This window comes from Corvus kubaryi, unplaced genomic scaffold (genome assembly GCF_017639235.1).
Source record: "Corvus kubaryi isolate FWS band 111438036 unplaced genomic scaffold, C.kubaryi_AGA036_p1.0 split1-37296, whole genome shotgun sequence".
Classification (NCBI taxonomy): domain Eukaryota; kingdom Metazoa; phylum Chordata; class Aves; order Passeriformes; family Corvidae; genus Corvus; species Corvus kubaryi.
In genome coordinates this window covers 6,977,055-6,988,193 of record NW_024582075.1, presented here as the reverse complement: position 1 = coordinate 6,988,193, position 11,139 = coordinate 6,977,055, and the positions used below count along the sequence as shown (strand labels likewise).

The following is an 11,139-nucleotide window of genomic DNA, read 5'->3' as shown; positions in this document are numbered from 1 at the left end:
AGCCACACGAAACTAAGCTGAGGTGGTGAACACCTTTTGTATAAGTAAAGCACCTTCCCTTTTTGTATTAATATTTTAATACTTCTTGCTTTTGTTACTAGGTGTTTCTTATTCCTTTTTGTATTGCATTTCATTAAATTGTTACCTCAACCTATAGTCTCCACCAAGAAGATGACCTAATCTGGCAGCAGCCTCGTAATTCAATTCAGGTGAGCTAATTTTCTGCAGAACATAAAAATAATTTTACTTGCAAAGCTGTTAAAAGCAAATTTAGCAGTTATACAGGAGCTGAGTAACTATTACCAATCCTTGTCTGTTACTTTGCAGAGCAGCATTCTTACTTTGATCAAATAACTTACGAAGTCCCCTTTGTCTGGAAAGTTACGATCAGAGAACTTGAGTTGGAAAAGCAGAAATTTAACAAAAGTAGAGTAGCTGAACAAAAGGTAGTCTAAAGTATATCAAACAAGGAGAAAAAAATCTGTGTAAGATGATTTTCTTGGCATGGTGATCTTAACTGATGTCATCCATAATGGGAATATTCTCAAGTGAAAAAAAAGATAATGTTTCACAATAATGAAAAAAATCACAGAATCGCAGAATTATAAACTTAATAAATAATGTTTATTTTTGAAACAAAGAACTATAAAGGCACTTTATTTTCCTCTAAATGTGTGGAATTATACCATATATGTATGTATATTTATGCATTGTCCTGGGTTGCAGTGTATTCTATTACCATCCTCATGAGCTGTTGAAACCAGGTGGGGCAGTGTTTCCTTGCCTCCTCCCCCCAGACTATCTTTCTGTTAATTGCCCATCATTATCCTGCCACATGACTCAGAGATAACTCCCTCTGGACTATCTTCTGTTAATGAGCCTAATCAACACTTGGCCTCATGACTCATTACCCCATTGTGAGATGCTCCGCCCAGAGGGAGGAACCAAGCATCCCATCGTGGATATAATCTGGGACTCTGAACACCAGAGACAACCCTTCCCACTGGATTTCCAGAGGACAGGAGCTACACAGCCACCACTGGACTTCCTGAGGAAGAGCAGACTGTTTTACTACAGGACCACCGCTTCAGAGGACTGCAGCCACCATTCTACCAGACTGCTACCACCACCCTGCCTAACAGGGACTCATGTTGTATTTTGACTCTGTCCATTTGAACCAGTGTTTTCTTTTACATTTTTTTCCTTTTCTTTAATTTCCATTAAATTGTTATTCTGACTTGGTGCCTCCCACTGGTTTGTTTTCAAACTTGTACATGTATATACAGAGGAAACCCAGTTAAGAGGGTTTGCCTGTGTTTTCCCACTTTGTGCTGTGTTTTGTGCTGGACAAGGACTGGATTTGTAGAGAACTGAAAAGCATAACAGCTGTCTTATAGCTGTTCTGAGAGTACAAGGTACCAGTCCCGCACCTTCACCTGTGAAGAGTCACCCTAGCTGTCCAGATTATTTATGGCAGGAGTTTGGAATTATATAAAAAGCCAAAGTATTTAGCATTTAGGAAACAGTCATGGATCCTCTATTCAAAGACCGACACAATTTGTTTGTGCTCCATGCAAGAGGTTTCATTAGCACTCAGTCTTTTAGGGAATTTGTAAGGAAACCAGAAATTACTGTTTTACTTGAAAGATTTTACACACCTTATGGTTGCATAGGAAGGATTTGGTCTTTCAAGGTTAACACACTGCTGCCCTTGCTGTTCTGTGCATCTAGTAGCTGCAGGATGATAAATTGCCCCAGTGAGATTTGTTCCTTCTGCAAGTGCCCATGAAAGAGCGTAGTGAATATTTGTTTTTCTTCTTTTGGGCCATTGTGTGCTGAATATGGGATATGAGAGGGATTCAAGTCTACATATTTGTGCTGAGTTATAGCTCTCTCCTACAGCATGGTAAGATCTTCCATCAGCATCCTAAAATATGGAACCTGGGCAAGCTGCCTTTATCTGCTAATACCCAAGTTCTTCTTGTGATACTTCCTAACCACATTGCTAATACTCTCACTGCCCAAATACCCTTTCCACCATTTCACTCCCACTAATCCTTCCAAGCACTGTAATTACGCACTGCCTTTTTCTGTTTATTCTTATCTGTGTTATTTAATCTCTCTCATTCATTCTTCTTTTGACTTGTTTGGTTTTTCAGAGTTGTCTTTGCCTTTTCATTTCAAGTGAAATCAGAAATTCTGTCAAAATCAGTTGCAGGGTCTGTCATACCACCTTTCAACTCTGAGTGCCAGATGTAAGAAGTTCAAAGTGTCAGAACAATTTAGGGAATATTATGATAAAAAGTAAAAGGATAAAATCCATTTAAGCAACACTTGCACTTTTCCCTACTTGCTTATACTACCTAGATATTTAAAGACCATTTTTTGAAAAAATATTTCTTTTGTTTCTTACTTATGACAGATGTGCTTTTTCTCCTGGTGATATTTTCTCCATCCTTCAAAGTATCCATGAGAAATACATTCATTTGCAGGAAATTAGGATTAGGTTTAATGATTTTTCTTTCATAATGAGCTCTTTTTATGTCTTTTTCTCAAAGAACCCATGACAACAGCTGGTCAAAGAGTTAATTACACATAGAAAAAAACCAATTTTGGTCTAATGAAATTAATGGGAACATTTTCAAGTAGATCAAAAGGGCTAATGAGTGATGTTGTTGAAAATCATTTGATGTATTGTGCATCCCAGAAATAGGCAATACAGTCCATGAAACAAATTGATTTAAAAAGTATTCACTTGTATTTAAAAACACATACAAATAGCTACAAGTAAGGATCCCTGATGACTACCCCAATGTTCACATTTTTGTATATTCTTGGAGGGTGACTGGTGTGCCTTGTTTAGCTAATGAGGGACAGAGCTATGCCATGAATTCCTGATCATTTGATCTCAAGGTATTTAATTATACACTGGCACATACAGGAAACATACAGACAAATTTTAGGAAAACCTGGAAAATAATTTACACCAGGGAAGCTAAGCTGTAAAGCTCTCTGATAGCTGCACCTCCTGGGGTTTATAAGCCCTTGCTTCTGCTTCCAGAATCTTGGAAGCCCTGCACATCTGTGAGGGTCCCGGTTCAGAGGGGAGACAGATAGTGCAGATAGTGCTAGGCTGGGAGGAGTTGGTGTCCCTATGCCCCTGCTGAGGTGCTGTGGGAAGCCAGGGTCACCTGCAGCCTCAGGAGTGCCATCAAGGGCACCCCAGTGGAATCTCACCTACATTTCTATACATCTTTGTCAAACCAACATATTCCTGTTTTCAAGGGTCTTGTGCAAACTTGCATTATAGGACAGGACAGCTGCTGTGTCAGCTTTTGTGGAAGAGCAGCTACTTCTGAATTCAGTGTTTGTGAAGAAAACATTGTACACATGGCAAAAAAAAGTCTATTGATCAGTCACATTGTCTTCAGTAGGACAAAAAATAACTACACACCACAGGAGCAGTCCTTTTTTGTTGTTTTTTTTCCTTGTGCTGAAATAAGGGTTGGATATATATGTCCTTTAACGCTGTACTTTTACGGGGTTTAAGGATGTAGCATCTTTCATCTCTGATGTTTTGGTTTAGTGGTAACACTACTTCAGGTGTTAGTGACTTGGAACACCTTAAATGGTGTCTTGGTTTGAAAGACAGGTGTCTGCTAAGGAAGGCAGAAGCCTCCCTTGGAATGGCAGTGCAACCCTCTTCCCTCCGAGATATTATAATTTTGAAATCAAGGGCTTTTAGGCAAAGACGTGGGAAATAGTTCTTTACTATTATATATATAACCAGTCAAACAAACAGCAATAACTCTGGCAGTAACAGCAAACAGAACCACAAACCCAGTGCCAGCCTTCTCGGCTGTCGGGCCCTTTCCCCTCGGGTGCAGTTCCGCTCGCAGCCGGCAGGGGCGCTGGCGGCTCCCGGTGAGCAGGGCAGGTGCGATGGTTCCCCCGCGGCTGCAGGGGGCGCTCCGGAGCGAGCTCGGGGAGCACGCGGCCCTGGTGGCCTGGGATCCCAGGAAGGGATGGGACAAAGGCTTCACAAACCACTGGGCAGCTGGCCCCAGTGTCTGGCTGGACCCTTGGGAACATCAGGCTGGAACGGCAGGCTGAAATGGCAGGGATGAGCACAAGTACCGGGTGGCAGAGGCAATATATCCAAGCGGGGAACCCCCTGGAGGTCTGGGCAGGCAGGACGAGCATGGCTACAACGCAGCGAAAGGCTGGAAGCAGCAGCACGGCAGGGCGGCCACAGCCCAGCCTCCAGCAGGGCAGGGAAGGTGGCTTTGGGATCCCGGCGTTGTTTCCAGCAGAAAGAAAAGCGGCCAAAAAGAACCAGCAGCTCCTCGCTCTCCAAACGCGAGAGCGAACTGCCCCCACACCCAGGTGAAACAAAAGAGTAGCCAGGCGCACCCCACCCCCAGTGGGTAGCTCTTTGTCTTCCTGAAGTACCCAGCAATTAGCAACAGTATGGGCGAAAATTCCTTTAACAGAAAAAAAACCTAGAACTCTTAAAACCCCAACAGATGGAAGATGCTATAGATTAGTATCCTTCCTCTCTGAAAATGTCCCTTGGCAAGTTGTTCAATTGGCCTAAAAACTGTGTAGGAAAAACACCATAGGAATAAATAATGTTCTCTTTTACTGATCGTGGGGACTGAGATGCTGAAGTGATCCTAGTCTGTCATGACCCTCACCTGCTAGCCTCAAAAACCTGTTTCTGAGAAGTTGTGTTTCTAAACACTTAAGAACAAAGGAACATGTAAAATTCGTGTTCCCTGGGACATGCATAATTTTTAATTTTGGATCAAGAATGACTGACCAATTAGTTTACCAAAAAAGAAGTCAACATGGATATAAAGTCCATAATCTTCACTTTTAATCTAAGGTTTACAGTAGATCTTTCTAACCTCCTCTTTCTAGTGTCTTGTAACTGGATTTCCAATGGAAAATGATGGTGTGGAATAGAGTCCATAAAAAGCCCTTCCTTGCCTTTAACTTTCATCACTGTAATGATCTGATGTACAGATCCATTCCTTATTTGGTTTCATTAATACACAGAAAGCTTGTCTCTATTTTGTTCACAGTCAGGTAGAAAGCAATGAGTAATGACAAAATACTGCCAACAAGTATTTTGTTCAGAATTGATGGCTGTGTCCACTGGGAAGAGGGCAACATTTTGTAAGAAACAGAATTTGAGTACCATGATACTATATGAGGAAATTTTTCAGTATACTAGTAAATTCACTGCTACATAAGTAATGCTGCCACAGGACCCCACATCCACATTTTTCCCCACCTGAAACAGCCCTGTGGCACTTGGCTGAGATTACCAATAACATGTGTGGACAAGGCTGCAGGGCTTGCTTATTTAATAAAAGCAGACTGTCACATGCTGAGAAAGCCGGCTGTCCACATCCATCATTACCACTGCTTTGCAGCTCATGTAAGTAGAATTCACAGGGGATTGTCTACCGTGACTCTTCCTTGCAGAGACCTCAATAACCTGCCATACACCGAGATTTCCAGACTGTACACCTGCCTGGATGTGGGCAGTGAGCAGGATAATCCCCTTTTGCACTAAGTGAAAATGACATTTCTCTTAGCTGAATTCCAGCCAGCCTACATTTTAGGGTTAAGCCAACATGAAGTACAATAAAAATAGCAATATTCTGGAGGAATTTGTAGTGAGTTTTTCCATTTTTTCTCTCTTGTTGCAGCCAATGAAACCTTCTTAGACATCTTCAAGCAAACATCTGAATTAATATATGATAAATGGCATTTTAATGCAGGACACATTTTCCATAGTGAATACGCATAACAGCGCTTTCTGTCTTGTTATGTATAGGAAGATAAAACCACCACCTGACATCAAGTGGTTTGGGACAGCACAAATAAAAATGACAAATCCAGTCCTTTGCAAATTTCCTATGTAGATTTTTGACCAAATTATGAAGATGTGTTAAAACAGTAATGGAGGTAATGAGTAATTTTCCACCTGGAATACACAAATATTCTCCATCATAACTTTAGAAATTCACTGTCAGGTAGGAAAAAATAACATGGCTCTCCTTGCTGTACTTTGCACCAGGAGTTAGTTACCCCAGATGTCCTAGCAGTGCTTACAGATAGGAAAGGCAATATGTCACTTCTTCCTGAACAGCAGAAGAGGCTAGTCACTGCCTTTGGTTATGGTCTTGTGTGACCTTCTGTAGGAAAGACTTGAAAGGGTCACCATGTCAGTGGTTTGCACAAGCTTAGAGGAATCAACCATCAACATTTTTTGGAGTAATAGTTGCAGTGAAATGTTGTTTGACGTGTGCAAAGTAGATTAAATATCCTAGATTTTACCCAAAAGTGTTGATGAGATGCTTATTTAGTAATTCATCTGCATTGACTACATAATCTTTCTGATCTTCACAAGCTGATGATCTGTCATTGACAGGGACTTAAGTATTTCCAGCTATAGGAATACCAGGTCATTTGAAGTAACATTATCTTCATTAGACTGCACATTTTATTTATGTTCCTTATTTTTTTACAATAAAACTATTAATTTACATTTACATGTTCCATCAGTTTAAACAGAAGTCAATTAAAAAGACAGGATGTTGTGAAGCAGTATTTATGAGTACAGCAAACCTCCTTATGATTTTCACAGGAGCTTTTTATTTCCCTAAATAAAATTGCATAATTCTTGTTAGGCATCACAATGTTCAGCCAAAACCCCCAGAACTATAAATGGAAGAAAGTTACAAAATCAATACACTCAGAGTTGTTTCCTAAGAGACTCCTGACAGTCATTTTTGAGTCATGAGGAAGGCTGATATTTTTGATAAACCTAACTCTGGTATTTTACTATTCTGGAATGGGGATGGGATTTGAAAAGGTCTTTTTTCTTCTGTTTTCATTCAGCATGAAGGCAATGGGCAAATTTCCCTTTTCTTTGGCAACTTCCAATATTTTTACATAGGCAGTACTCCTATACTCCCCTATGATTATTTTTCTTCATGATTTTTCTGTCCTGAACTCTGTGACACTTTCTGTCTAATTTGTTTGGGTTTTTTATTTGCAACAAAATATTCTATATTTTTTGATTGAAACATATTTGAACCAAATGTATTTAATTCCTACCAACAACTGCAAACCAAATTGCTTCCTTCAATTACATCCCACAAGACATTTCTCTGAGCCAACTCTTGCTTCTTCCACTAACAAAAATAAGCTTGCTCATGTTGACATATTTTGTGTCGCAAGATATTTTAGAAGAACATGGCCACGTCTGCTCTCTCTGTGGAGATGACTACATGCATGTATTTCAAGCTCTAACCTACATTATTTGTTCTTCTCCATGGCTACCAAGAGAGTAATTCTTCATGACTGAGAGAGACTGAGAGTGACTCACTGGGTCTCTCAAAAACATAATATGTGTATCTCTTAAAGACATAGTGTGAGCATCTTGAAAAGATGTAATGTGAGTAAAGTGTTGACCAACAGACATCACACTAAAACTGACCCTGCCCCAACTGCTGCAAGTACTGAAAATTCTAAAATAACTGTGATGACATTTTTGCAATAAATAGTAGGAATGCAAGCAGTAAGCAGCCTAACACCCAAATTGAACCATACAGACAGCATCTCAATGGAGAGTTGTCTTCACGCATACACCAGGAGGTCTTGGAGCCAGAGCCACTCATTTCCCACAGTGGCCAGTGGTGACCTGTCATGTCTGATCCTGCTCACTCCCATAGCTGCCTGCCGTGAGGACTAGCAAGTGTTGGAAGGGTTAAATAACCAGCAGGTCCTTTCTCTGCAGCTTCTCTCTCCGAACTCCGAGCGAACTGCCCCCACACCCAGGCGGTGAAACAAAAGAGTAGCCAAGTCTTTTGTCTTCTCTTAAGCATCCAGCGATTTGTATCTTAGTAACAGAATGGGGGAAAATTCCTTTAACAGAAAAAAAACCTAGATCTCTTAAAAACCCCAACAAAGGGAGACTCCCCAGCAGATCTTTGTCTTTATTAGAGTGTGTTACACACTGCCAGCAACTGCTAGTGCCCATGGAGGGCTCACGCTGACAGTTTATAGAGTAGCACTCTTTATTAATGCAAAATCGTTAAGGTTCAAAGGTTGTCAGTGGTAGTGTCTGACTACAAAAATGTATTCAAAGCAATACACAGACAAGCTCTAATCCCCAGTAAAATACTCAGTGTGCACAGAATATGATTCTTACCAATAGGTGTCCCTGTGGAGGAAATGACAGGTTCAGCCCATTGACTGATCTCAGAAGTTACGATGGAGTATTCCCTAATTTTTCCCCCATTGTCGACATATTTTTATACTATTTCTCTGTGTTTAGGTGGAGCTTGAGTGACTCCAGTCATACATACCTTTGTTACTGATTGGTGTCAAATTCTCTCACTTTGCTTTTAAAGACACAATCAAAAAGAGTATGGAGTGTTTGGCCAGTGAGGAGGAGTGGCTGCACCTTGGAGGTGGGTAACTTTGGGATGGAGGTGTGCTTTAAGATTATTATTAGGCTTTAATGAACCAAGTTCATCTGATAAGAGTGATTTAGCCATAGTTGTTGTCTCAGCAGCAGGACATGTTCCCCTCCCTTCCCTGCTTGCCAGGTGCTATGCAGTTTATCAGCTACAAAGAACCATCCAGTTCCCTTCCCTGCAAGGATCTCCAGAGCCTGCCTGTGGTAACTCCACACAGCTCCACCCTCCATTCCTTTCCCCTTAGCAGATGTGTATATGGGGAATCACCAAGGAACAGGTTTCAAGTCATGCCAACCACATTCCATCCAGGGAGCAGCAACTGTGATTTATCCTATAATTTCCATACTGTTATAACCCCTGTTAAGATGCCAATATGACTCCTCAGTTTCTTCTAACTGTATGCCCAGTTACCTGTCCACAGGGTCCCCAGTCATTTACCCACAGTAAGTGTGTGTAAATTTTTAGATTCTGTACAAGGGACTCTCTCTGGTGTTTCTTCCTGAGGGTTTCTCCAGAGTCTGTGTCCTGACGCCAGCAGTGGACTCCTGCAGACTTTGGGAATCTTGGGGCTCAGGTAACCTGTGGTCCCCACATGGGAGATATGCCACCATGTTGTTTCCACCAATGGCCCCTCTGCTCTTCAACACCCCCTCATCCGTGCCTCTGCTCCTGCCTGTGACTACCTCCTACCATGCCCAGCTGTATTAAGGAAGCCATGAGATCGAGTTTCATTATGTTTTGTGGGGTTTTTCCTTGTGCAATGTTCTCTGGTTTATGTCCCAGTTTGCAAAAAACCGGGGTCCACCTCTGAGCAAGCCATACTGTATTTATTTGTGTGCCTCTCTGAACTTCATATCTATTTTCCACAAATGGGTGGATTGCTTATTTACCTTTTCAAGTCTTCCCATTTTATAAGCTGTCTTAAAATAACACTGGAATAATTTAGCTGACAATTTATATGGGTCACTACTGAAAAGCATACTAAAAATGCATATTTTTATTTTTGCTCTTTGTGGCCTATGAAAATATGTCTAATCTGCATAGCTGAGGACGAACTCCTTTACTGTGCTGTGTCGGTGACTGTGCACTGGAACAGGTTGCCCAGCCACTGGAGACCATCTGCAATTCTGTGCAATGTGCTCTAGCATGACCCTGCTTGAACAGGGAGGTTTGGACCAGATGACTCACTGTTGTCCCTTTCAACTTTCCCCATTCTGTGATTCTGTTATAAAATTACTGAAGAATAAAATACCAAAGTAAGTCTGAAAAACTAGAAGAAAGAGAAACAAAGGTACAAGTACAGGATGCCACGTGACAGAGTAGACGGGACTATCTACACAGAACCCAGTGATATTGATGAGAAAAGTTTCAGTAAATGGAAAGCTTCCAAGAAACCTGATTTTGGAGCAGCCTACATTCCTGTTAGAAGTGCACCATCATGAAAACACAGCATGGGAAATTCAAGCATCTCTTCCCCAAGAATTGTCCCTGTCTCCATTTAATACCTGTCTAGACAAGATATGCGTTATTTTCACACATGCCATGTGAGCAGCCCATCTGTTCCTCCCCACACCAAACAGTGTGCTGGATCCTGCTGTGCAGGGACTGCCTTCAGAAACACATGGTTATCTGACAGCTCTAAGAGCTCCCCAGATAATTTTCTAAGGTGCAAGATATGTGGAAGCCCATCTGTCTGAAAATACAGCTTACCTCAGACACCATGAGCAACACTCCTTGTGTGACTCACAGGGGAGATGGAATAGAAGGGCTCATTGGGCAGTGCTGGGTGCCAGAAGTCCATCACTTGTGCACTCACTGGGGCAACAGTAAACCCAAACCCACGCACAGCCTCAGAAGGCCTGGGACTTGCCCACCCAGCTAGCATCTTGGGTGCCACTCTGCCAGACAGATACCTAAAACCAAGGTGTTTCAGTCACTAAGTGAAGAAACCAGTTCCTCTACCCTATTGTCTTCTAATCCTATCCGCTTTAGGCTAGACTGTTCCATCATATTTCATTAATATTTACCCTAATATCCAGATTGTGACAGATGACACTACTGCATTCAAATGTTTTCCTGTACAAATGAATTTAAAGCAAGTCCATACCAATACTCATTAAGAGTACATTCCTTCTCCTCTTAGGAGGGGTCATAAAAAATTTCCCCTTATCCACTGTTGTACAAGTCTGAATTTTTCCTCTTTTTTAAAAGATGTTATATCAATAACAATATATTTGAATAGGTAAGAACAATGGTATCTTTAAATTCCTACTATGGACGGTGGAGCTGCTTAGAAATAACTAAATGACTAGATAACTAGAAATAACTAAAAAGAGATACTCCTTTAATAATAAATACAGAGTTTTCGAATGCTACATAAGGCTTTTCAATTTATTGTCTAAGTGTGATGAATTTTTTCTTAGTTTTTCTGTTTGGGAAAAGAATTTCCACCTCTTGAGCAATTTTTGGCACGAAAGAATGATCAGCTGGGTACATAAGTGTACTAGTTTGAAAACAAACCAGTGGGAGGCACTAAGTCAGAATAACAATTTAATGGAAATTAAAGAAAAAGGGGAACAAAAAAGGTAAAGGAAAACACTGTCAAACTGACAGAGTCAAGGTACAACCTGACACCCTG

At 41.1% G+C, this 11,139-nt stretch overlaps 1 long non-coding RNA gene across 1 annotated transcript in view; it reads left to right on the top strand.

Moving 5' to 3' along the window:
• Positions 1 to 10,114: 10,114 nt before the first annotated feature.
• The window catches only part of LOC121676910, an 8,814-nt gene continuing 7,789 nt past the window's right edge, over positions 10,115 to 11,139 (top strand). Inside the window, exon 1 of the long non-coding RNA XR_006020654.1 lies at positions 10,115 to 10,125. This is a non-coding gene — a long non-coding RNA (uncharacterized LOC121676910). The remainder of the gene's footprint in view (positions 10,126 to 11,139) is intronic.